Source organism: Cavia porcellus, unplaced genomic scaffold, assembly GCF_034190915.1.
Source record: "Cavia porcellus strain 051 isolate PalLab524CR breed Dunkin Hartley unplaced genomic scaffold, mCavPor4.1 scaffold_19, whole genome shotgun sequence".
Classification (NCBI taxonomy): domain Eukaryota; kingdom Metazoa; phylum Chordata; class Mammalia; order Rodentia; family Caviidae; genus Cavia; species Cavia porcellus.
In genome coordinates, this window is record NW_026947502.1 from 51,164,052 (window position 1) to 51,188,166 (window position 24,115).

Below are 24,115 nucleotides of genomic sequence, written 5' to 3' on the forward strand. Positions count from 1 at the left end.
CATGATAAAGTCTTTTTTAAAAATTTTATTTAAAGAAAGACTAAACAAAACAGAAAATAGGTAGAAACAATACACATGTTCAGAGAAAAAAATAAATAGTAAAAAATCACTAGTTGATGTTTACATATTGTCATTTTACAAATAGTTGTTCAAGGTACAAAAATGGAACATGTAATGGTAGAATTCAAACAGTGAGACTGCAAACAGTTCTGTTCAACTGTCCAACAAAAACTTAGTAACATGGTGATCAATCCTATACACTTACATGCAGTTATCTATATCTTCATTTATGTTGAGATTAAACAAACTAAAGCAGGTTAAAATCATTCTGAACAAAGAATAATAATATTGCTGGATTTCACATCATGACACTCCATGATTAGCACTGGGTACTGTAGTGTCTTTTTTTTAAAATTTATTTTAAAGAAAGACTAAACAAAACAGAAAATGGGTAGAAATAATACATACTTTCAAAGAAAAAAACAATAAGAAATCACTAGTTGATGATTACAGATTTTTCTCTTACAAATAGTTATTCAAGATACTAAAGTGAAGCATATAAAGTGGGGATTCAAACAGTGAGACTGCAACCAGTTCTGTTCAACTATCCAACAAAAACTTAGAAATTTGGTTATCAATCCTATATACTTAAACATATATGCAGTTACCCATATCATTAATTATGTTGAGATTGAATAAACCCCCAGGCTAATATCACTCTGAACAAAGAATAATACTATTGCTGGGTTTCACATTAGGACACCAGGATCAGCACTGAGTATTTTAGTGTCTCTTTTTCTTGAAAGTATCTGTTCATTTCATCATGTGTCATAAGATCAGTTCTCATAAACTGTTTATAGATTCTACACATGCATGAGTCTTAACATGTATTTCTATCATTTCTATATTAGAGGGAGAAAGAAAACAAAGCAAGGCAAAACAAAATATTTTCCTATAAACACATGAAATGAAATAAATGTATAAGACACTTGTACAAAGAGTTCTATCATGGTTCCTGTGATGTCTCTTGTTATCTCCAATAGAATTGGCTATGTCATAAGACATAGTATAACTGAATATATCAGTACATAATAGTATTAATAAAAAATACAACTTTGTATATAGTATATAACTTCAAAAACCAGCAGTTATCAAACCAGAATGTGTATTGTATAGTCTTGTCATCTTCAGTGTAGTTGCCTATCCTATCACACTTGATACTATCAATCATATCAGTTTTGAATAAAATCTTCTCTGCCTCATTTCTGTCATGCTCTTTTTTTGCCATCAGTTGTCTGCTTATCTTCTTCATTCTGTTTTCTGCTCCATTCATTGAGGCTTCTCTGCCACTGTCCCTGGAATCCTAGTGCTTTTCTCTCTCTAGAATGCTCTGCAGTATTTTCTATAGAGTTGGATTGGTGGTTGCAAATTTCCCAAGTTCCTCTTTGTCTTGGAAGCAACTTGTTTCTCCATTAGTTTCTAGAGACAGTTTATCAGGGTATATCAATCTGGGGATGGAGGTTATTTTCTATCAGGGCTTGGAATATCTCACTCCAGGCTCTTCTTGACTTGATGCTTTGTGTCAAGAAGTCTGCCATGATTCTGATGGGCCTTCCTCTATAGGTTATCTGTTTTTTGTCTCTAACAGCTTTTAATATTCTGTTCTTATATCAAATTTCTGGGATCTTGATTATTATATGCCTGGGTGTAGTTCTGTTTTGGTTGTAGGTGGCTAGAGTTCTGTATGCCTCATATATCAGAATATCATTTCCTTTTCCTATGTTTGGGAAGTTTTCCTTAATTATTTCTGTAAATAACCTTTGTAGTTCCTTTGTTTGTACCCCAGCTTCTTCATTCACATTCTTTAATCTCAATTTGTAAATCCTCTTGTTGTCTTCTAGCCTTTGTATTGTTACTGCTTGTTTCCTTGTTATGTTTAAAAAATTTTCCCTTTCATACTCCCACATTGCAAAATTGTCCTCCAGTTTGAATAATCTATCCTTAGTTTCTTTCAAGCTGATTTGCCATCTTTCCATAGAGTTTTTAATTTCCTGGTGATCTCTTTGAATCTTCTTCATGTATCCTATATTTTTTTTATATTCTTCACCAAATGGTTCTCTCCTTTGTTTGAGTTCCTCCCTTCTTCTGTCTGTGTCTGCTTGAAGGGTGCTTAGTATCTCTTTTATTAATCTTCTTATATCTTGCTTTATTTGGCTAATTATTTCACTTTTGAATTTTTCTATGAGGTCCCTAATATATCTCTTTATGTCCACTGGCACTGTGTCTGATATTGCATGTTTGCTGTTCTCATTCTCCTTTCCCTGTCCTGGGTCAGTGTTCTCAGAGTTGGGACCTGGGGACTTTTTGTTGTTGCTTCCTTTTCCCATCTTTTTTGCTTCTTCCAAGAGGCCCCAGTTTCTTTCTTTGTTGGTTACAATTCTTCTGAAATGCACTGGCTAGATGACCCTTCACACTGCTGTGTGTTAGTGAATTGCAGACAGGCACAGCATAAGCTACCGTCTCCCGTCCAGATCAGTCAAGCTACTGTGGCCTGCACTGTATTACTTTGCACCGCCTCTCCTCCGAGTGGTGGCAACTGGAGCGCGGCAGCGGCAGCAGTGTCAGACTTTGCGCTGCCTCCCCTCTAGATTAGTGATGGCAGTAGTGGTGGGGGCAAGGGCGGGGGCAGTCGGTGGGCACCGAGTTGCTCTGCTTCCCCAGCCTCCTGTGGGCCCATGGCAGCAGGTCTCTCCGGTGGCCCGGAGGAGCTGGAGGCGGCGACACAGGGATCAGTCAAGCTGCTGTGGCGTACACTGTATTTCTTAGCACTGCCTCCCCTCCGGGTCAGTCAAGCTGGTATGGCCTACACTGTCAGTCAAACTTCTGAGGTTTCACTGGGTTAGTGTGGTTAGTGTGTGCCATTGCTGTAGGACTTGATTTCAGATAACCTATTGGGTCTCAGGCAGGTCATGTGACCCAGGCATAGCTCACTCCACCAATCTCGTTCAGGAAGGGAACAATTGACTGAAGTCACTGCTGCCCCTTGTACTTGCCAATCCTGCCTGGTCCTAGAGTTTTGTCCACCGAAGCCCTCCTACTTATGGAATGGCTTCACTCCCATCACTCACCACAAGTTGATGTAGACAACCTGCCAACTCAGCTTTCCTTTTGGCTCACCGACTCCGAACTCAATGTCAAAGCAGCAGGACCTTGGACAGCTCAGTTAGTTGCATTGGGACCTTGGCAAGTCGAGGCGGGACCTCTGCAAGTCATGGTGGGACCTCAGATGGTTGGAAAGTTGCCTTAATTTTTTCTTGGTATGAGAGAATTCATCTCCCTCTGTTTTGGGCTTCCCATTCTGTATTATGTTGAATTCTAAGTTGAACATCTCAGGGAGCCTCTGTAGCCAGTCGTTATCTATACACCATCTTTGCTCCTCCCCTCAGTGTAGAATTACATGATAAAGTCTTAATGCCAGGAAATCCCCATTGTGCTAGAAGGCAAAGGCACAGACATAAATAGAAAACATGGCAGATGATGATTAGTACATGCAGGAGAAAGAAAGCAGGCACAGAGCACAGAGAGGCAGAGGGATAGTAGAACTCTCAGAGGAGGCATTAGGGCAGAAAGCTAAGCAAAGAGAGGGATGTAGGAGAAATATCAGAATGGTCAGGGAACCATGTAAGAGTTTGGTTAGTGTGCAGACATCAGGAGCTGAGATGGACCCAAATACACTGGCAGGGACACACAGGGGGCAAGAAAGAGAGAAAGGGAGGATAGGGAGTAAGAAGCAGTAGAAAGGATCAGAATTCAATATGTATATTAATGATTCCTCAAGGTAAATGCAATTAGTATGCATCACAAACATATACTGAAAAATGGTTTTAAAGAAGTTTAAAAATTTATGGACAGAAGATGGTCAGAAGTAGATGAGTTTCAGCTTTGTCTTACAGTAAAATAAAAACACTTGTTGATGGATAAAATTTATAGTCTGAAAGAGTAGGAGAGGGAAAGGCAACAGTACTTATGTTATGGTTTAAGCAAGGGGGGGATTGTGTTCTTAAGATAATAGTGTGAAACAATGCACACAGCTCATTCAGGGTGCATAGTGGAGTACTGATTGGGGATTATGACAAATTCAAGCCAATTTAAGCATAAGTAGTATTGACTCATACAGCAAGCATCAAGGCTTGGCCTGCTTCCAAGCAGCAATACAGTGAGGCCCTCTCAGGTGATGGCAAAACTTCACATCCCTGGCTAGCGCACTGAGTGACCTGGTCATTCCACCTCTGTAGAACAATAGCCATGGGTCCTTCTTTGCTCCAGTCCATATACCAGTCATCTGAAGGGGACTAAATGCTGGCCATTCCAGAGGCTGCATAGTAGGTAGAAGAGACTGAGCAGGCCTGCTTAAATATTATGGCTTTCTTGGGTTTATGTTCCACTACTCAAGAAGGAGGACATGATGTTTAGTGACGTGCAGTTGTGACTTTACTATTGTGAGATTAGTGCTCTGCAGCACAGTCAGTTACAACCCCATGCCACTTCCCCCATTTTCTGGACTGCAAATGATGACAGACCACATAACAGAGAGGTCCAGAAGGAACTAGTCTTTTCCCCATGTCCAAGTTAAGGTAGAAGCCAGTTGGATGTTCCAGCACAGAATGGAATCCAAGTTAATTGGAATCACACAGCATTGATTACAGGGTTTATAAGACTCAGAGCAAAATAAAAAATATAGATCTCCTCTTTATAAAAAGGGAAAATGGAAAATGCTGTTAACTCTATCAAAATGTAAAGTTCATCAATGATCTCTCTCTCTTTCTCTGGTATCTTTAAAAGTTTGATATTTAAAGTTGCTCTAAGTAAATAAAATCACAATTATTAAATTATTGGACTCAATTTTGCCACTCATTTTTATATTGTGCAATTCTAATTTTAAGTGCAAATGTCAAGCACTGAACTCATATGGAAATTACCAAAATTTCACAATTTGTATTTTGTGATTCATCACTGGAAAGTGTCTCCAAATGATCAAAAGGAAAGCTAGGGAGGAAAAGAGTGGATTTCCATAGGACAGATCAGAGCCAGAGGCCATGGGGTAGGAGCAGCTATTCTACCAAATGGGGTTGGGGGCCTGGCAAGCAGAGGTCATGAGATTGATGAGTTTGATTCCTGGTGCAAAAATTAAGAAAAAATGGAGTTGGACAAAATGGTTCCTGGGTTCCTCTTCTTATACACTTTTAGAGTGACACCCATGCACTAGCTGAGGATGGAGAAGTCAGACATTTTCGGTTCCATGACCTGCTACCCTGTATTGTAAACCCAAATGTCAAGTTCAGTCATCCAAGTATTGTAATCCTCTTTCTAGTTTTCCTCACAATCCAAAAAGTTATATTTGTAATCCCATTGAGACATTATTGGAATCCAAGCAAGTTAATTCCAATCTACTACTACCAATGCAACCCACGGCGAGAGTAAAGACACCAAGACATGTTCTACGTTAAGGGCCGCCAAGGGGTCCTAAGTCCAATCCTTATAAGGACATGTGGACAAAGGCCTCCATCCTAGGCCTCTCCCAGCATTTATTATCTTGTAAAGAAAGGTGGGTGGCTCAGGGATGAGTGATAGTGAGGATGTTGAGAATTACTGAGTAACTTGAGCTGGTTGGCCAGGTGCAAGAATGGCATCTCTGTAATTTGCAGAGATAAAGATATGCAGAAGGATCAATTTACATAACAATTATGGTAGCAGTGGTATTGTTTTGGGGGCTATAGCTTTGGTTTCTGACATGCAAACTCTTGTGCCTTCGGGATTCATAGCCTCTTATCTTGAGGCTTGTACCCAGTTGACATTCCCAGAGATGTTTGCTCTAACATCTCCCCAGCTCAATCTTGTATTGTGGAGAACACCATTGGAGGAAACAGGACTTTCTGATGGCTATAGACATTGCATATTAGCACCTTGGCTAGCCTTATTTGCAATGCTCAGAGCCAATTGAAGAGAGAAGGAAATACCCTAGCCAGCCTTTTACACATCAGCATAAGGAAATGAGTCTCCAACTAATCAAAGTCACAGAAATTGTTTTTGATTCAAAGAGAGTCCCTGGAGATGTCTCCCCTACCCTGACCATGGTACATAGGCAGTTCCTAAGAGTCTGAAACCTTACATGTGACACCTGAATCAAACTAGGGTCAGGGGTCTGTTGACAGAGGGAAAAACAACAGAATTGGGACCTCATCAGGTCTTTTAGCTAATCCTGACTCAAACGACTTAAAAACTTAAAAATGACTTAAAAACTTTACAGGATAAATTTTCCTAACAAACATGTCAAGGATGGGGATATAGAAAGACAAAACTAAATTTTAAAAGGCACCAAATGGCTTTGGGGCCTGTACCAAAAGACCAGAAGAAAAGAATTGATAGGCAGGAAACAGAGAAAGCCAAGGGCACACATGATAAGCTGCCCAAACCCCCAATAAAATATAGGAGAAACAGAGGAGGAGCTAATTTTAAGGCAGTATGTACCCACAACTCTGCAATAATATACATATACATATTCCTACACATACATGTATACATACACATATACATGCACATATGTGCATATTCACTCTAGAGTCACCATATTATTCTCTCTAGGGTCATTACGGAGTACAGTAGTTAATGACATAGCCCTTTACTTACTCTAAACTAAGCAACAATAAACAACCCCCTTGCCAACTAGCTGCCCACTCCAAAGATAAGGCCTAAAATGTAGATTAAGGGCAAATAAACAAAGAGGAAGAAGAGGAAGAAGTGATGTTAGACAGAGATGCTAGAAGTCAAGTTCATTTACTGCACTCACCCCCTATCAAAGCAGCTGAGAACAAAGGGCCCACAGGTCTTCCATCTTTCTAGAGCCCCCTACCCTGATTCTTTCTTATCAGGGTAACTATGAATCATCTCCTCTATGTCCTTTCCTTTCCTCTTTACAAATAAATTGTCTTCCTTTTGTTAAATTTTGTCCATCTGGTTGTTGTTATTGTTGTTGAGCTGAGTTTAAGATCCCTGTAGGCTGCTCGGGCACCAACACAGTGGTGCTTGTCCCCCAGATGCAACATATTTGGTTTCCTGGCCAGGAGCCAGGTGTGACATCAGGACAGAGAAGAGGCTGGCACTGAAGCCAATTTGACATGACTGATGCCAGCCAACAATGTAGGGAGCAGAATCACTGGGAAATACAGCCAGTCCACAGAATCATAATGATGGTTATCATTTAAAGCTACTAAACGTGATGTTATGGTTTGTGTCTAAATGTTCCCCCAAAGTTTCTTGAGGTCATAGATGGAGCTTTTTGGAAGTGACTGGATCTAGGATGCGTGATGCTGGAATCATGGATGCAGTGGAAGGATTAAGGATGTGGGTGTTACCTGCCCTAAGAGTGGGTAGCCTGGATAAGATGTAAGGGGGAAAAAGGGACTTGTTTATTGAAATGCTCCTCTGCTACGCCACTCTTCCTTAGAATCAACCACCTATGAAGTGAAACCTATACAAACTGTGGACCAAGCAAACCTCTCCTTCTTTAACTTTGGGTGTCAGGTATTTTGCCTTAGTGATGAGAATAACCAAGACTCCTAGGGTACAAATTACATGGGTCTCAATGAATTTCTGAGTAGCTAGTGATTACTCTGAACTGTTTTTGTTTCACCCTTTACCCTTTATGAATAGAAGGTCAAATGAAGTTACCCAAAGCCATCTCATTTCAAATTAATGTGTGTGTCAATCATCCTTTATATTTTTGGTTCTCAGGCCTATTGATTAATAGGTGTTATATTGGAGAAGTTACCCTCGAGGAATTGTGACTCATAATCTTTATTGGCATCCAGACCTCATTGGATGATAAGATTTACACTTGGAGCTTCAGCCTGATGCTATAATTGGAAGAAATCCTGGGAATCTAGGGGGATACTGAAGCTATATTTGAGGTATGAATATTTATAGCAAGGAGATAAAGTATAGTGGCTCATCAGCAAAGAGGTCTAGTGACATTTCTCTTTTTTGTCTACATACAGTGTTCCCCTCATTCAGAGGGGGATCTGATATCTTTTCTTTTTGAATCAGATCTGGCATGTTGATGCATTTTAATCCAGTGGATGGGGGAGAAAGTGACACGTGTGACTCTGTGTCACAGAAGCCTGTGGCTTCTATCATCTTGCAGCAATCCCAGGCACCCCAGGCTGTGATGATCTCCCAGAAGCATGCAACCACACACCACCTCATAGATGGCATGCAGGAGGGCAAAGCTGGCTGCATCTGACCCATAAATAATGGCATGTAACACAATATTTCTGTTTTAAAGCATTGCCTTCTGGGACCACTTGTTTCACAGCCCCTGATAGCTTTGTAAGTGATCAGGACAAGATTCTGACTGACAGACTGTGGGCTTGTGGATTAGCAGGATTAGAAATTGAAAAGAGAAGTGCTGGCATCACTATGCTCCATGCCTTGGCTGTGCCACACATTCCTGAGCTCTTAAATAGTCCTTTCTTTAAAAAGAAGACTATTCCATGTAGAAGAGAGAATTTGTCCTTTTTTTCCTACAGGGACAACACAAAAATGCTTTCAGTTATTGCATCCAACTCTAAGTTCACATTTTCTGACTGAGCACTAGGTGAATTTCTCATGGTCTGTCAACCTGTAGAGTTGTAACAGTTTCATCTCATCCCAGTGTACAATAATGGAGGAGAAATAGAAAAAGAATAAGGTCTTTTCATTAAGCCCAAAGGGAAAATGGATCATGTGTGTGCAGCCTTCCTGGGGGCTGGTGATTTGGTGGTTTGGGTGAGTCAGGGATTTACCTGGGTCTACCTACGCCTTTGTTTGGCTCCATGAAAGCTTCCTTTGGTCTATTGTGATACTGGGCCAGTTTGATATTCAGGTGCTAAGAAGGGCTCCTCTCCTGGCCAGCTGCATTAGCAGTCTGCTTTCTGTTCTGGATACCCTGGGAAGCTATGTAACTAGTATTCTGAATACCCCAGAACTGAGGTTCCTCCTGCCAATGACAATGCTGAAATCTCAGTCATCTGATGGTTGATTATATTTCTAGAAACACCACTGGCTGTTAAGGAAAGATAAGAGCTTTGAGTGTCAGAGTTTAGAAATCTGGACACACCTTGGAGATTTCTGTTGCTTATTATTGGATCTCAAAACTCAGCCCAGTCCTGGATTCCTCAGCTCTCAAGGGGAATTTTCTGAAGAGCTAGCTCAGTAGGGGGCAAAATTAATCTGTCCCCTGGGCCTGGCTCCAGCTTGTAAATCACAAGGCTCAAAGCAGGCATTTCTGGGGGAATACCAAGGGAAGGGGTAGTTTCCCAATTTTCTAACTCCTTATTTCCAACTGCATTTCCCAGCTCCAGCTGTATTTCTAGCTTTTGTAAGCTCACCAGCTGCATAAATCTGAACTTCAGTGACCTGGGACAGCTGTCTAGTGACAGGAAAAAATCTCTAAACAAAATGCCTATCTTCTCTTTCTGTCTTTCAAAGTCCTGGCCTGTGTAGAAGGTTGTCCCTCCACTGCAGACCACATATGAAGACCCTAAGAGCACTTCCTAACTCTGATGGCAGCTTCCAAGACCCCTGCTGTGCAATTTCAGAAATGTAAGTCTGAACTGTGATATCTACATCATTGCTGTTGATGCACTGCCCTGTCGTCACTGCAGAGGAGGAGCTGCCTGCTTTCCTTACTCTACTCTGGGTCCTGTGAACCTGTACTCTGAGGGATGACACTTCCAAGCCTGGTGTCTCTGCTCAGCAGAATCCCTTCCAAAGAACTCCCCTAAAAGTAAATTAAGAAGGAAGAACAGGAAAAACACATTATATGGTATGTTTTTAAAGATCTGTAGTTTCAGTGGGCATATAGCATTGGGAAAGAAGTCAAATGATAAAAAATTTTCTTAAGGTACAGTGGTATTTGTTTACCAACTAAAATATTAGATTTGTGGTTTGCTTTTGCAATCATTATGTGACATATGATCCCATTTACATAACATTCTTGAAATAAATGTGTAAGTACATAAAAAAAAAAAAAAGAAGGAAGGATGGGAGGAAGACTGAAATACAAGATAGACCATGCCAACAGGAATCTCCATATCAAGTAGCTCTGTGGTCTCTATGTTTCTAACATTGCTTTGTCCTGTTTTCTGTGTTAATTCCATAGATTTGGCCCAATGCTAATAAACTAGATACCCCTGCATATCCTGCATCTACCTCTTTATTGCTTATGATCTTTAAAAAAGACAATTTATTCACAGAATCTATAGCATGTTTATCATAGAAATCTCTGGTTTAACCCTGCTTGTTTGGATCTCTGCTTTTTTGTTTGTTTCTTTTACTTTGTTTTTTGGTACCAGAGATCAAACTCAAGACCTCATGCTTGTCAGGCAGGCTCTTACACCACTGAGTTAAATCCCGAGCCCTGTTTGGCTCTCTGTTTAAGGAGGAGGATCCTGCTTGCCCCTGTACCCAGACAGGATAGGAACTGCAGATTGAGAGCCACAGTCAGGGAGGACTGTTTTCTCAGGAAAGAAAAACTAAACACATTGAAAGATGGTGCCTAGCATATCTGTTGCTGAGGATGATATGTCTTTACATTTTTACCTTGGAGCAACTCTGATACTTATGCAACTGAGAGAGAAATACTCTACCAATGAGGCTTCCATGCTCTCCTGTGGCCAGAGGTTTCCATTGGAGTCTGGGAGCTGACCAGCGGGTGAACTCACCTGTGGGCTCTCTTGCATGGGCTTCACAGTGGTCTTTCATGCTGTGGATTTAGGTACCAGACGTCTGGCCTTGTTGCAAGAAACCCACTCTCTACACAGAAGCAGCATGTCCCTCTACCCACTCCTCGCCTGAGATTCTAAAGCCCTGGTGCTTGGTGATCCAAAGTCTCCCAGAGTCCTGGGCAATAACATCTCACCCTTAATTCAGCAAGACATGGAGCTGGGCTGAATCTGTGGATAGTCTTAGCTGATGATCCCCACTAAACTGACATCCCTGTTTCAATATGAGACCTTTGTCCCAGAATCAGATGTGCACTTTGCTACTTTTTCTTCTTTTAAGTTGAGCTTTTGCTCAGATCCCATAGGATCCTTATGCTAGTCCTGTCTTCTGACCTCTGGTTTGAAAATAAGACTTTTACTCCAAATGAAACTATTGCCTATGGTTGATTGGTAGAGGCTGTCTTTTCCTGGCAGGGCCTAAAAAGTGCCAAAGTCAACAGGGATGTCAGCTTCCTGCGGCCAGCCAAGATGAGGTCAGTGCAGCCACCTCAGTCTATTCTCAGAAGTGCTTCCAAGTTTGGAGTCCCTGAGGGAAGCTGTGGACACAAATTTCTTCTTTCTGATGAATAACTTTTGCTGGTTTTATTCTATAAAAGCCACATGCTTAATGCTAGAAATGTGGAAAATGTGCATTTCTGAAGAAGAAAATTAGATCACTTAAATCTTAAGAGTTAATTGCTCTGAACACTTTAGTGGTTTCTGACTTAGAGTGACTTGGAAACTAAGCAGCTGTCTTGGGAGGAAGTCAAGAAGAAGCATGTGTCCATGTGTGGGGTGAGGAGCTGTGGCCCACTATGACGTCCTGCCTTTCCTTCAATGTGTATTTGGGCTTAGGCCTGCTCCCAGGGCAGGAGAGAACACATGCTCTATTTCTTCACTTGAATGGCCAAGGAAAACCATCTGCAGCTATGGTATAAGAGCTTTGTCCTACAGCTTGGCTGGGCTGATGAGCTCAGCTACAAGGGAGCAAGAGGAAGGAGGAAGTTGAGAGAGTTCTGTGCACCACAACCACTTTGCAGGAATTTCCTCAGATTTGAAGGACAACCTATGAGAAGACAATTTATTCTTGGTAGTAATTAACTGTTAAAAGAGTTACTAATGTATACCTGGCCTTACTGTTAAAACTAAGGCAAGACTTACTAATGCATGCACTCTTTGTATTTATCCTTGGGCCCAGTGTTTTTCTTATTTAAAAGCAAGTACTTGGTGATTGATTATGAAGTGGCTTTGATGACCAGTGAGAGGAACAAAAAAAGAAAATCCCACCATGAGAGGTAAAAGGAGGGGAAATCCTTACCTTAACCAAAGGACTTGAGTTGTATTAGTCAGATTTCAAGTTGCTTGGACACAATGTCTGTCACTCACAGTATCAAAAAGGAGGGGTCTAATTTGACTCACAGTTCTGGGGATTCAGTTAGTAGCTGGATGACTTCAAGGCAGCAAATTCATGGTGGAAGGACATGGCAGAGGAAGGTAACTCAGCTCATGGAAGCCAGGAAGCAGAGAGAGAAAGGAGATGCTTGGGAGAGAGATACTCCCTGCTGAAGTATGCAGTGATGCACCTCTTCCAACCAGGCTTATCTAACAGTACATTCAGTCCTAAACTCACAAATGGACCAACCTATTGATGAGTATAGTACACCTATGATCCAATCACCTCCCAAAAGGCCCATCTCAGAATACAAGAGTCTTCTAGGAGACAGTTCAGATCTAAATCATAACATCCGTGAGTATAAAAATGCCCACAAATGAGAAGAGGAGAATGGGAGGGGAAGCTATAAGGCTAAGGATATTGTGGGGAGCAGGAAGACACTAACCCTAATCCAAATCCACAAAGGAAGAGGTGGATGGAGAGAGATCCCAGAGAGCCCACAGGAGACAGAGAGAGGCCTCTACATTGATTATTTCTGAAGAAAGAGACAAAAGATCCCAACTCTAATCTTCATTTCCAGGGTCCCATCTCCCACCCCCCTCACACTGCTTAATCAGATGCCCCGGCCTCGTTTACATAAATGATGAGTGAAGAGTAGAGGGTTTGGTGAATGCAACAAAGATCCTGTGCATGCTCCCAAGGGTAACAGACTCAAAGGATGCAGGGCAGATTTGTGGTGTCTGGGAGTGGAAGAAAATGTCTGCAACTCTGAGCTCCTACAATAGAGGTGAAATCAAAGAGCTGAGGGTATGCAATGGTGACCCAATGGCAGAAGCACGGCACATGTGACAGTGTGGTCTTCATGAAGGCCTAGGTAAAGAGGTAGTCTCCACTCTGTCCCATAACCACTGTGGAACAGCTGGCTGAGAATGTGAAAGATGACAAAGCCGAGGCAACCTCTCAGAGCAGTGAGAGAGGCTCCTTACACAGGACCAGAGGAGAAGCTTTTTTACCAGTCTGCACAGAGACCACCCGTGCCCCATCCTTCAGCCATTCATTCATTCATTCATTCATTCTTGCATTCACTCATTCATCTAGGGTTGTGTTAGGACAGCTGTGTGCCAGGCACAGCATGAAGCCTGGAGTCTAGAGGCCCATAGAAAAAGATTTTATGCTAGGGGACAGAGACTGGACAGGAGGACAAATCTGAGAAGATTATATTGTATTATATTATATTATTCATCATCCTGTGTTGCATGGTGTCATGCTGGGCTATGCTGCATGGTGTTGCATTGTACTATATTCCTTTATCTACCCATCCAACCTATGTAGTCTGTCCCTCTAAGCATCATGGATGTAGCATTGGATACCGCACAGTTCTCCAGTTCACCAACTTTCCATCTTTCAGAAAACCATAAAAATATTACAGTGAATGTATTTTTCATATCTCCTTTAATTAACCAAAAATACAGTTTTAGTCTTTGCATTTTACATATGAGGAAGCAGAGATACCGAGAGGCTAAGACCAAACACCAGATTAGTGGCAAAGCCTGAACTGCATCCAGAGATCTGAGAAGTGAATGTGGGGGATCCTCAGATAAGCAAGAATTTGAGGTCTGCATGACAAATAGTTGGATTTCAGAGACTGTCTTTGGTAAACTCTTTAGAAACCATCTGCTATGGATCTAAAAATTTCCCCCAAATTCTCCTGTATTAGTCAGAGGTTAGGCTTTGGCAGGTGATTGCATTATGGGGACCCTATATTCATTAGTGGATTAATTCATAGGTGAGTTCACAGATGCATGTGCTGCTAGGAGCTTGGACTTGGTTGGAATAGGGTCACTGAGGCCATGACAGGGCTTATTCATTCTCTCTGCTTCCTGCTACTCTACATAATGCGAGCATCTTTCCTTTACTAGGCCCTTCCATCATGCTGTTTCTGCATTGGAGCCCGTGCACCACGGATTGAACCCACTAAAACTGTGAGCCTAGATAAACTTTTCCTCCTTTACATCTCAGGTGTCAGTTGTTGTGTCTCACTGATGGGAGAATGATTAGATCTGATAACACATCCTCACAGATAGGGTATAGTCTACTTTTTTGATCCAATTTTTATTTTTCATTAGCACATTTTTATAATGCACAATGATTACATTTTTGTCAGGAGGTAGTATGAATACATACACTGTCTCAATTTACTTTTTATCCTTTTCCCCTTACATTTTTATTCCTCTGCCCCCCCATCTATTTCTTGGTCCCCCTCCCACCTGAAAAAGACCTATTTCCCTATTTCTTATTATCTATCTTTTATTTTGCTCTTTGTTTATATTTTGGGTTTCTCATATCATAGAAATTATGCAATATTTATGTTGTGTGTCTGATTTATTTCACCTAACATCGTAGTCTTAAGGACACTCATTTTCCCTAAAATGACTTAAGTGTGTACTCTTCTGTGGCAGTGTAATACTCCATAATATCTAAATACTACACTTTCTTTCTCTAGTCATCTGTTAATGACCATCTGGGTCATTTCTGAGATTTTATTATTGTGAATTGTGCTGCTGCAACACGGATGTGCATTGCCCTATAATACAATGTCTTTATCTTTTTCTGCAAGATATCTAGAAGAAGAATATCTAGGTTGAATGGAATATTCAGTTTTAGATTTTAGTAATCTCCATACTGGTTTTCACAGTTTTATTTCCCCCAACAATGTGGACACATTCCTTTGTCCCTGCAGCCTCAACAGCATTTTGGCATTATATGATATCTTGATGATAATCCCTCCTTCTGAATCTTGTTGCTATTTTAATTTGCATTTGCATTGCATTTGCAATGTCCAGAGATATTGAAATTTCTTGATTTATTTTTTGGCTATTTGTACTGCTTCTGAGTAGCATCTGTTCACTTAACTTGCTTATTTTTATTAGGTCTTTTATTTTAAGAGAGAATACTTTTTTAGTTCATGATATATTCTAGATATTAATCCTCTACTGAAGATAACCAAATCCCCCATTGTCATTTATTGAAAAGGCTATCTTTCCTGAAATGTATGTTTTTGACTCCTTTGTCAAAGATCAAATAACTGTATGATCCAGGAGTTATTTCTTTATCCTCTGTTCTGTTCTATTTTTTTTACATGTCTGTTTTTATGCTTAGTACCATGCTGTCTTTATCACTATAGCTTTGTAGTATAATTTCATATCTGAGATTGTAACTCCACCTACTTTCTTACTGTTAACCAGAATTTCTTTTGCTATTTGGGTTCATATGAAGTTTATGATTATTTTCTCTAGTTCTGTGAGGAATGCTATTAGTATTGGGGAAAGAGTTGCTTTAAATCTATCTATCCATTTTGGAAGTATGACTGTTTTGACTGTATTTGTTCTGCCTATTTAGGAACAGGGAACATCTTTCCATTTTCTGATGACTTCATAAATCCTTACAGAGTACTGTATTGTAGAGGACTTTACTTCCTTGATTAGGTTTATTCCTAAGTATTTACTCTTTGCTTGGTGTTCCTGTGAATAGTATTGTTTTAAAGTTAAATTCTTTCTCAGTGGATTCACTATTAGCAAACTGTTGTCTGTGTGCATTGCTTGTTCCCTTCCTGTACTGGTAGTAATCTTCTTTGCCTGTTCTGATCAGTTTTGGTTTGCAGTTCACTTTGCCTGAAAGCAGGATAACTACTCACGCTTATTTTGGGGTTCATCTTGTATGGAATATTGTTTTCCATTCTTTAATTTTTAATCTATGCATCTCTTGGGTTAAGTGTGTTTCTTTATAGTGCATCCCATTGGATTTTAATTTTTGATCATTTTGTCAATCTATATCTTTTGATTAGGAAATGGGGATCTTAATGAGAGTTATTACTTAAAATAATGACTTTCAAAATAAAGTCTTTTTCCTGTCATTGCGTTATTTTCCTGATGTTGATTTGTTTTTTTCCCCTTCTTCTTAAGTGCTCAGTTTGGCTGGTGTGTTTTTTCTGTTAGACCTTTTGACATTGTCAGCTTCATTGTTTCTTTCTAGAATATACTGGAGAATATTTTAGAATTGGTGGTCATGAATTTCTTAAGGTGCTTTTTACCATGGAAATACCTCATTTTTTTTCAACAATAATATAGCAGATTGGGTTAAAAGTTCTTTTTCATTAGATCTTGGAGAACTTTAAGTTTTTTGTTCTTTAAGATTCATGTTGAGAATTCTGCTATGATTCCAACAGACTTGCTTTTACAAGTGATTTGTTATTTTCCTGTAATTGCTTTTAAGATTTGATCTTTGTGTTAGATAACTACAATTTTGACTATGACGTTTTATAGAGATTCTTTTTCTGATTACTGTTTCTTGGAGTTCTGTATACATCAACTATCTGTATGTCAAATTTTTCCCAATATTTGTAAAGTTTTCTACTATTATTTCTGCAAACATATTTTTATGCCATTTGTGCTGTCTTCTGTTTTTTTGTAAATTCAGTTACTCTTTGATTAGTCCTCCTTGCATCACTTAGCATCTCTTGGATCCCTTTTTCATGCTCTCTCATTGTTTTTAAGGTGTGTCTGAATAGTTAGTTTCTAACAGTAGTACTGCCTTGTAGTTCTGACACTCTGTACTCACACTGGGCTCCTCCTTAGCCCATATTTTCAGTAGAATTTTTATTTTCTTGAATTTCACTTTGGTGCCATTTCTTGTATTCTAATTGTTTGCTAAGCTGGTCATTCATGTTTTATATCATTTTATTTATCTCAGATAGCTTTTCATTAATGTCTTCTGAAAACTCGTTGCTTGTTTTATTTTTTAGCCCTATTATATTTATTTGGAGTCACTGAGCACCTTATTGATCTGCTTTAAAATCTCTTCTGTCATTCTTTTCAATAATTCAGCTGGGTGGCTGTTGATTTTCTCCCTCTTGATACCTTATAGGTCAGATTTGGAGGAGTAGGGCGTTTTTGTAGGCATTTGTTTGCCTTGTCTTTTCATGTTTTTATTCTTTTGCTTTATTTTGTTTTGTTTATGGGCTCAGGTTTGCTGGTTGATTATAGTGGAATGCTTTGTTACCAAATCAATGGCAAATAGATCATGATGATCCAAGGACAATAAAGAGGTATAGTAGCCTATGGGGGGGTATAGCTTAATTTGTATAGAAAAAAAGCAAGATCCAATAAAAAGAGTACCAAAGTCACTCATTGCAATGAAAAACGTGGCCTGTCATTCTGTTTCTGCAACGGAAAACAGAAACACCAAAACAACACCCAGGATTTGGAGGCGGATTTATTTATGTTAACAGGCACTGATTGGGATCATTCTCAAAATATCAAGCCCTGATCTCTGGTGCTCTAAGGTTTATATGAGATAAGCAAGCAGGAAGTACAGGGGCAGAATGGCTTGTCAACTGGGGATTGGTTTATACAATGTGCATCACAGTGACCAGTTAAGCATCCCAGTAATCATCCGTTTCCAAGAGATAGGAGCAAAGGAACCAGAACAGGAGCTATTACCTGGGCAGCTAACAAACAGATGTAAACTGGTGTACAGGGCTGGGGGGCATTTTCCACTACACTGCTAAGGCAAAACAAATATTGACATACACAAACATCTAAAAGCAACAATTATATCTTCATTCACATTAAAGCAGTATTTAAAAGTAATAGCATAGGGTTAGCTAACGATTCATAAAAGTTATATTATGAAGGTTAAGAAAAGGTGGAGAACTGGAGAAGGAAAAAGGTAGACTTTGAGCAATTTATCAACGAAAAAATGAGAAGCAGGTGAGAAAAGTGGGATATAGCATCCTATTGAAGAATAAATGATAAAAATCATAGGATTAGATATAAGTAACAGAAAAGGCCGAACAAGGAAAAAATGCAGAAAGCAAATAAACAAAAAAGGAAATTAAGAATTAAAAAGTAAAAAGCTATGAATGGAAAATGAAAACAGGAGAAAAGTACCAAACCCAAAGCACTAAAGCAGGAAAAAGAAAGAAAGCAAAAAGAACACTTGAGTCTCTCCCCACCCCCCAAAAAAGAAAAAGAAACCTCTTGTCATTCTAAGTAAGTGATTTCTTTTGTGGATCTGCAGTGTTAGAATTCAACAAGTCCTAATTTGCCCCACCTAGATTTACATTTGTGAGGTGCCTTCAGCTTCTTCAGAGACTTCTCTGTCTGCTTACTTTAGAAATAACACCTGTCCACGCAGACATTAGTGGATAGGAGACGCAATTAGAGCACTGGTCTCTGCTGAATGGAGGCAGCAGACGGGGAGTTCACGCAGACTGCTGGATTCAGTATCAGCCCTGGCAGATGCAGGTGCCTTTAAAAGCAACTGTGCTTTGTCATCAGAGAGGTCAGCACCCATGTCCTTCTGAGCCTGACTTCAAACTTCTTAGGGTAGGGAGTCTGTTTGTGCCCACACTCAGTGGCTGTCTCCCATGGTCATCCTTACCCAGTCACTGTGGGAGGAAATTCTGAAATGAAGCTGTTCTGTGGTTATTCTGTGGCTTAGCCTTGTATAGTCTCTTCCCCAAATGGAGCCTGTTTAAACTGTCTGGTGGTATGGTGAACATTACATTGGTTTCTTCCCCAATTCTTGCCTGCTTTGAAGGACTTACTTTTTAAATAAAACCTCATACCTATTCTGTGGTTTACAAAAGCTGTGGGCTTTTCTTGGGGCTAGTACTGCCATCCAGGTCCAGGATGGGGGCCAGTTCCATGTTAGGTTGCATTAAGTTTGACACAGATAATTTCCATGGCCTTGTTCTGGTCAACGGCTATAAAAATCTTCAATAGGCGCACACACATACACACATATGCACACACACACACACACACACGCACACACACACACACACACACACACACTCACAGGCTCCAAGGAAGAAGTATTTCTCCCACACATTCCCTTTCAGTATTTTGTCACACAGTATTCTTGCTGCCCAGGTCCCTGCCTACATTAACTAGGCAAAAATCCTCTCAATGTTTCCATCTCAGTGGGCAGCATCTCCTCTGGGGAGGATTCCTGACCTTTCCCTCTGTAAGGAGCTCCTCTGTGGACATCCTAAAGTTAGGTTGGACTCCCTTCTGGCTTTAAAGAATGCATTAGACTTGGATGAGCTATGAGCTGGATCATCTGTGCTTGCATAATGAAGGTGATAATATCAGAATGAGCAGGATAAAGGGGTTGCCCAAGGCAGGGCATAGCTTGGATAAAGTGGTAAGGAGGTGCAGATGTGTCATAGGAAATCAGAGACTAGAGCAATGTCCTCCAGCTTGGCACAGTCTGCAGGAAGTAGACTGGAAGAAGGACAGTGTCCAGATGACAAAGAGGAAAGAAGTAACTGGAAGGTTCCATGCACTTCTGAAAAGGGTGACTTACATGGGGTGCAAAGGTGACACATATGGGGAATTCCACTGCAGGAGAGCACAGACCACTAGACATCAAAGAGCAGAGTCACCAGTAGAAAAATAAGCATTCTGTTACTTTGCAGGGCCCCCTGGAGAGGATGAGTACAAAACAATGGAAGAAGGAACCTAACGTGAAGATGGGATGAATGAGTCTCACTGTAGGACTCCTGCAGACTGGGAGCTGGCACATGGCAATCAGAGGTACTGTGTTGTTGGTGAGTCTGTGGCTTTCTCTAAAGCCTCTTTGCATGAACTGAAAAGAAACCTAGAAAACTATTTACTATCAGTATGCCATCAGACAAGGACTTACTTGCTATCACCCTCAGAATGGGGGAAACAGAAGACACAACATGACCTTTCTTAGTAGTGTTCTGAAATTAAGAGAGCTGGTTCATGTAAATCACGTAGTGCAGCACCAGGGCAGGGCCCAGAGAGAGTCATTGTCACACTTTCAGCTGCTATTTCTGCTACAGTTGCTCCCAGCAGTAGTGCTGCTGCTTGAGTTCCTGCTCTGAATGTTGTTACCCCTGCTGCTTCTACTGTTACCACCAGTAAGTAACAAACACCAGGCATTTCCTGGTGTCCCTGGAAGCTATAAAGACATTTTATCAAAAAGTGATGGCCTTCCATAGGGCTTAGAGCATCTGTTTTGGAGTTAGACCAGAGTTCAAATGCAGCTCAGTTTTTTCCTTTCCATATGGCATAGTCTGTCCTTCATTTGTTCTTCTATGAAGTTGAAAAATTAGCATAGTGCTGAACTGTCAGAACCATAGGAAATTATGCAAAACGCATACCCCTTAGTTCCTCTTAGTGTTCGAATGCTAAGATGGTGATAGTGATGATAGGCGCTACTCGGTGCATATTACCTGCTTCCACCTAGGGCCAGAGATGTGGGAGTCACCTGCGCAGCATCTAGGATCAAGGCTGGAAGAAGAGATGAGACAGGGCACTGTGGTATAGGATGGAGCAGGCAGAGCTGTTGGAGTTGCTCTATGTGAGCTGTGGTCTCAGTCCTTTGTGGCTCTGACATGCCCCTCTTCCGGGCCCTCTGTGGTCACCTGAAAGGACAGGAAGCAGAATTTTCCTGCCAGACGCCCTTCCCAACTGCTTGCCATGCTGAAGTCTGGTCTCTGCCTCTTTAGGCTCCAAATACCAGGCGTGCATCTGTTCAGTGGTAGAGGAGCCTAATGTTTGAAAATTAAAGGAGAGGTGTCATTCCAGCTTGGCAATCCCTGTCACTCGGACACTTTCATGACCCAGGTCCCTGAAGGCTCGGCCCTGCCCAGCCGTGGCCCTGTAGTCATCTCTCTACTCTGGAGGGAGCACTGGGGCTTGTGGATTTCATTCTTACTGAATATTTCCTCCTAGTTCTGATCACTGTCAACCTCCCTAGACATGTGACTTGTGTCAGTGCCTCCAGAGCTCACACCAAGTGTAACCCCAGCCTCCAGGTTTCCGTTACTCTTGTGGTGAGCTATTCTTTGTTATCTGCTGGGCTTTCCCTTCCACTGGATCCTGGGCTTCAGGATAACAAGTCCCTTTCATTCTTTATCACACTCAATGACATATCGGGCTTCATGCCAAGCAGGTGTTTAATAAATACCTAAATATATTTAATATATTATAAATATAATACTGATTTTTTAAATATAAAAAACAAAATATAAATAGATTTAATAATAACTAAATATTTACAGAATGTATGATAGCCTCTAGAAATAAAAGTCCAAAACTAAAGCCCAATACATCCTCCTATAGAACCATAGTGTCTGGACATGAAGAAGTCTTTAGTCCTTACATTTATCCTAGGCCCTGACTGTAAATCTAAACAAATGACCACATAATTCCTCCCAAACAAGGTCCTTGGTTCTAGGCATTGGGTTATGTATGAAGAGCATCTTGGGAAGACACCTGTCCTTGGTATTCTCAGACCTAGCTTCCTGTCTTATCTGGCTCGGGACCTTGCAGCTGAGCTGAGAAAGCCACTTATATCCTTGGATTCTAGTCTTTCGTGGCCAGCCAGAGGAAGCAGTTATAACTTTATTGTTTTATAACTTTATGCTTTATAACTTTATTGTATTTTCTTTTGTTCTGTGTTCTGTTTGCACTTGTGATCAATTGTGAAGGGAATGAGCTTGAAATGTCTAACCACTCACATAAATGCATTACTATTTGTGTTGGGAGAGTCAGTTCATTGTCACAGAAGTAGGTTTATTACAGAAGAACATTTGACCTCTTCTCTCTCTTTCTTGCCTTTCTGTCTTCACTATGGAATGATGCAGTAACAAGACATGTAACAGAGGCCTGAGACATTGAACTTCTTAACTCCCAGCTCTCAGAGGTGTGAGAAAGTCGATTTGTATTCTTAATAAACTACCCAGCCTCACTATGTTATGCTGCATAAAGCAGACTGACATCAGATTAGCATAGTCAGTGAGTGGTCACACAGTCTATGAAATCTTGTTCTATTTTAAAATCCTCCAGCACTAGGACTAAAGGGTTCTAGTTTTAGCCCGATCTTACTGTATGAGTTTAAGTCCATTTTCTCCATAGAATCTCAGAAAAAATGTATGACTCATTGAATGGTGGTAGGGCAAGTAGGAGGTCATAATAAGAAGTTCTTTATAAACTGTGAAGTCCTGTGCACATGGATGGTATCTGATGTTACTGCTAAAGGCTTCACAATGGGTTACACAGTGTAAATGCCTTAGCTTTTCCTGACACAGGGGTAGCAATGGCACTGGTAATTGTCAGAAGAGGCTTCAGGAGACCCACAGTAGCTATATTAGGTTAGAAGATGTCACATGCACAATATCAGGGCAACCCCAAAGCCATCCACGACTCAGTTCCTCCTTGCCTTCCTTCACAGGCTATTTTAGATGACATGGCCATGAGGCCCAGGCTCACCAATGGAGTGCAGCCCTGTGCAGAGCTTGAGCATGCCCTTCTGTTCTGCAGTCACCCTGTGCTTCTGCTCTACTAACATTGCATCTGGAGTGTCTCCAGAAGCCCCATGGACCAAAGACTTGATCCCCAGCTTGGCTGTATTAGGAGGTGATAGAAGTTGTTGGAAGTGGATGCATGGGAGTTCAGGTCATAGGGAAGGTATTCATGAAGGGGACTTCAAGACCTTGTTTTCTTTGTTTCATCCTAAGATTTTGCTCCAGTCCACACTTCTACTACATGCTGGCTCTCTATAAGCCCAAAGCAATGGGGCAAATCAATCATGTGCTAGAGCTTCAGAAACTGTGAGCCAAAATAAACTGTATGTTCTCTTTAAGTTGACTATTTCAGGTATTTCTTACAGTAATGGAAGCTGACCAACACACATACTTTTCCTTTTCCCTATAAAAGTCACATCAGGCAAGGACATGGTAGATGTCGGCTATTTAACGGCTGCCCACACAACAGTTTTATGTAAGACATACAAATCCTTAGGTATTAAAACTCCTATAAGTTGGGTAGTCTTTTATTTGGCCCTGGATGTACTAGTTACTGACACTGATGAAAATCTAGCAGGTGTTGACACAAGCTGGGTGGGAGGAGACGGGGTCGGGGATAGAAAACAACTCATAGAGGCCTCGCAGTCATGGCAAGATACTCATGTGTGTACCACAAGAAGTGTGGTTACTTGCCCATTAGGAGGGTCCCATGATCTGCATTAGGCTTTATCCATTCCTCCAACTCCTGTTGAGCATAAGACTACATGTACCTAACTCAGAGTGGGGATCCACAGTCTCATGCAGAAAGAGGTTCTAAGCACGCCTCTCCCCTAAGCATAACGATAAGCGTTCCACACACACGGTCTCTTTCATTTCTTCCATTACTGCTGAGAGGATGAATGCTATCCTCACCCTATTTTACAGATCAGAAAACTGAGGTTTACAAAGGTAAAGCCCATGTCAAGAGTTTCTGATGTAAGACTTAAGCCCAGACTACCAACACCCAATTCTGTACTTTAATTCTTATATGATACTAAAAATAAAAATTTAGCCCACTCTGATATCTGAATATATAAAAATGATATTGTTCATTCTCTTTTTGCTACTCCTGCACCTTGCTAGATCTATGTAGAATCTACAGTGGGATTGTTACTATGGACACTTTGCAGATGAACAAGCAAGCTCAGAGCCAAGGACAAGGCCTTATTCAACTTTCTATCCATGACCTAATATGTTTTCTGAATAAATATTAGTTGAAACAATAACAAATCAACAAATTAAATACAGACATTAGAATTGGCACCTTGAGCTGAAGGCTGAAATCCAAACTGTAGACACAGAAAATAAGAATAACTCTTGACCTTCTAAATGATTAACATCTCTCCAGGTTTTTGTAATTTTCGTTATGTGCAAACTTTATATTAATGAATTATTAATGTATTAAAAATATTTTATCACAGTATTTATGCCCATTTTATGTGAGTCACACACACTTGTGTCTCACACCTAGACTCTATCTCCATATAACTCGACATGATAAAATCTAGGAACATTATTTCCAAGAAGGCTCACAAGGGCTGT